Here is a 3,771-nt window from a genome sequence, read left to right on the forward strand (position 1 = left end):
GACTATCAACTGTTCATTAAAATGTAATATTATTATGTATAGTTTTTTAACAATTGCTTATCTTTTTTCTTTTTCCATTGAAGTGTAATTGATGTCGGATGACAGAAACATTCGGGAGATTTTATCCCCCCTTGCCCTAACTATTTGAATTTAGATTTTTATCCAACATCGATCCCTAAATTAGCTATTTTCTCACATCACAAAGAGCCATGGTGATGCAGTTAATTATATAATTTCTAACACAGGTGACTTACAATGAATTATAATTGTAAAGTGACTTTCTACTATATAATGTAAACTTTAGATATGTAATTCATACTGAAAACTTTTATAGTGTACGTTGATTGTTGTAAATGAGCTATTTTCTCACATCACCAATAGCCATTGGTGATAACATGACACCCCCCCCCCCCCCTCCCTATTAGAATGTCTTTACAGACAACAGTAACTGATGCCAGACAAACAAAGAATGGGCATATTGAATATTATTAGTATTGATCACATTGTATACAGCTTTAAATACATGTACATCGACGTAATTAAGAAATAATCATGTATATTTTTAAACATAGTAATAAGTATCTTGACAGTTGTATGAAAGTACTGGTGAGAACCCTGTAAGCTGAAAGAATTTGTGTTCAAACCTTTTGTTAATTTGCACTTCTACAATAAAATATGTTCAAATCAGCCTTTTTGTTCCTGGTTATTTTCACTTTTTCTTGTCCAATTCCATTTTCACAGTACTAAATTTATGGATGCATGTCCATTCTTTACAATGTCATTGCTAAGTTATATTCACTTACACTTTAAATTTCACAATTTTGACCTGGTCAAAATAGCAAACATTAATCTTTAACAAAATCAAGTCTGTGTACAGTAGCAATGGTCCACTTACACCTTCAATTCAAGTGAGCTAGCTAAGAAAAGCATTTTTGCACCAAACAGAATTCATACACAACAAGGAACTATAATGCAAAACTTTAAAAGATTGATAATTCAGTACATTAAAGGGACTGATTCACGATTTTCCCCAAAAAATTTCACTTTTAATGATCAAAATCTACTGTCTAATATGTTTTAAAAATTTCACATAAAAATTAAGGTTATACATTATCACAGCTCATTTTAGAGAGTTCATTATTTGTTTTGTAAACAAAGATTGCAGTATGTTATTGTTTACGAAATTTTCAAAAGAAATTGATATCGATCTAAGTTTATTATAACTTTCACATTTCAAGCATTCTTCGGGTAAAATGTGTCATCTAAAAGTTTAAACGTGCGACTATGCAAAATTAAGATGCTTTATATTATAAAATTAATATTTCACTTGTTTGTTTGTTTACATAAAAAGACTAGAGTCTTTGCTTACATAACACATATTTAAGGCTAAAATATAGCTTTTATTCTTGCATTCAGAAGGTCAAAATTTTGGTTGTCAACATTAAATGAGTTATACTTTTAATATCCAACATCAAAAATTAAAAAAATATTTCGTTCAAAAATCGTGAACCAGTCCCTTAATTAAGAATTCAATTTTAACAAAAGAAGAGAGAGAGAGAGTGGAGCTACACATCAGGCAACTGAGAGATAGTAATAGGCAATGATCGATCACATACTCTGATACTTGATCAATCAAACATAATATTCATAAACTTTAATAATTAAACATGAGGGAGTTTTGAAGCTCCAAGCATTCAATGCTCTTGCTAGTAATTAATGCATCCATCACTAACTAAAGGATCATATCAACTGGTACCTGATGCAACTAAAATTATAAAATTAGCTATTATTCCATTTCAGCATACCATTGTAGACAGTGACTTCCACAGCATATAATGTATTACCTATCAGTAGACAGTAACTTCCACAGCATGTAATGTATTATCTATCAGTAGACAGTAACTTCCACAGCATGTAATGTACTACCTATCAGTAGACAGTAACTTCCACAGCATATAATGTACTACCTATCAGGAGACAGTGACTTCCACAGCATATAATGTACTACCTATCAGTAAACAGTAACTTCCACAGCATATAATGTACTACCTATCAGTAAACAGTAACTTCCACAGCATATAATGTACTACCTATCAGTGGACAGTAACTTACACAGCATATAATGTACTACCTATCAGTAAACAGCAACTTCCACAGCATATAATGTATTATCTATCAGTAAACAGTAACTTCCACAGCATATAATGTACTACCTATCAGTAAACAGTAACTTCCACAGCATATAATGTACTACCTATCAGTGGACAGTAACTTCCACAGCATATAATGTACTACCTATCAGGAGACAGTGACTTCCACAGTATATAATGTACCTATCAGTAGACAGTAACTTCCACAGCATATAATGTACTACCTATCAGTAAACAGTAACTTCCACAGCATATAATGTACTACCTATCAGTAAACAGTAACTTCCACAGCATATAATGTACCTATCAGTAGACAGTAACTTCCACAGCATATAATGTACTACCTATCAGTAAACAGTAACTTCCACAGCATATAATGTACTACCTATCAGTAAACAGTAACTTCCACAGCATATAATGTACCTATCAGGAGATGTACTAAGGAGTACTAACTTACTAACAATTTTTCTTCAGTCCTACATTGATGTTTCAGTTATTAGAATGGGTTATTGGGAAAATAATGAAGGGATGCAACTCTCCACAGAAAGTGTTGAGGGAAGGTGTCAGGATTTTCTTTTCAGGCAAATAATGGTATCACTCGATGACTCTTTTATCTTTTATGGAATTGTCCCGTCTTTGTCGCAATTCAAATTTAGAAATTGTATTTTTCTAACTCCAAAATCCTTTTCTAAATTGTCAACTTTGAAATTTAAGCAGCAGATAGAGTAAACATTGGGGTAATTCATATGATCACAATATTAGAACAAACATATTTTGAGAATTCCGTTGTTTTTTTTTGTTAAAGCTGTGAGCCGCATTCTTTAGATATCACCTTAGGAATAAAAAGCATGTCTTTTACATCAAGCTATACAAGTTATACACTGTATGCAAATTATGCAATTTAACTCAATCAGATTAAAAAGTAATCAAACTTATTTCCTATTAATTATGTATTCTCCGAGTCAGATAGGAACGCCCCATTTCAAAATATCTATGATCATGTGACGTTGTACACAGAGTTTCGAAAGTATCAACTACAAGGCAACTTGAAAGAGTGTTCAGCCTGCAGGCTGGACACAATTAGCGATACAAAGTAAAAAGGTCAGACAGAAAACAGGGTAGAGAGAATCACTGAGCAATGAAAGAGGAGTTAAATTTTATGTTTAACATGAAATCACCATTCAGTACGACTATATACCGAAACTCCCATGTTGTTTCTAATATTTTACTCGCGCTCTTGCGCACAACCACCATAAACTTCATATGTATTAGAAAATCATCATTTTCTACTTACATCAAGTAGACCGGTACTCCTCTAATACCCGTTTGTAATTTGTTGAAATTGCCAAATCGTATTATTTTTCATAAGCTAAATCATACTGGTTTGGTTTTTAACATCTAATAAAACAGCATATACCTTTAAGATCTTCTGATTCAGAAACTTGAAACTTCAATGCCCTCCAAAGTGCATACACTGATGAAAGGTTTTACATAATATAATAGGTAGATTAACATTAAAACAAAAGTGCATACACTGATGAAAGGTTTTACATAATATAATAGGTAGATTAACATTAAAACAAAACATGTGACTAATTTGGACCCATCCTAGAGTCAAAAC

The sequence above is a fragment of the Ostrea edulis genome, chromosome 4, assembly GCF_947568905.1.
Source record: "Ostrea edulis chromosome 4, xbOstEdul1.1, whole genome shotgun sequence".
NCBI classification, from domain to species: domain Eukaryota; kingdom Metazoa; phylum Mollusca; class Bivalvia; order Ostreida; family Ostreidae; genus Ostrea; species Ostrea edulis.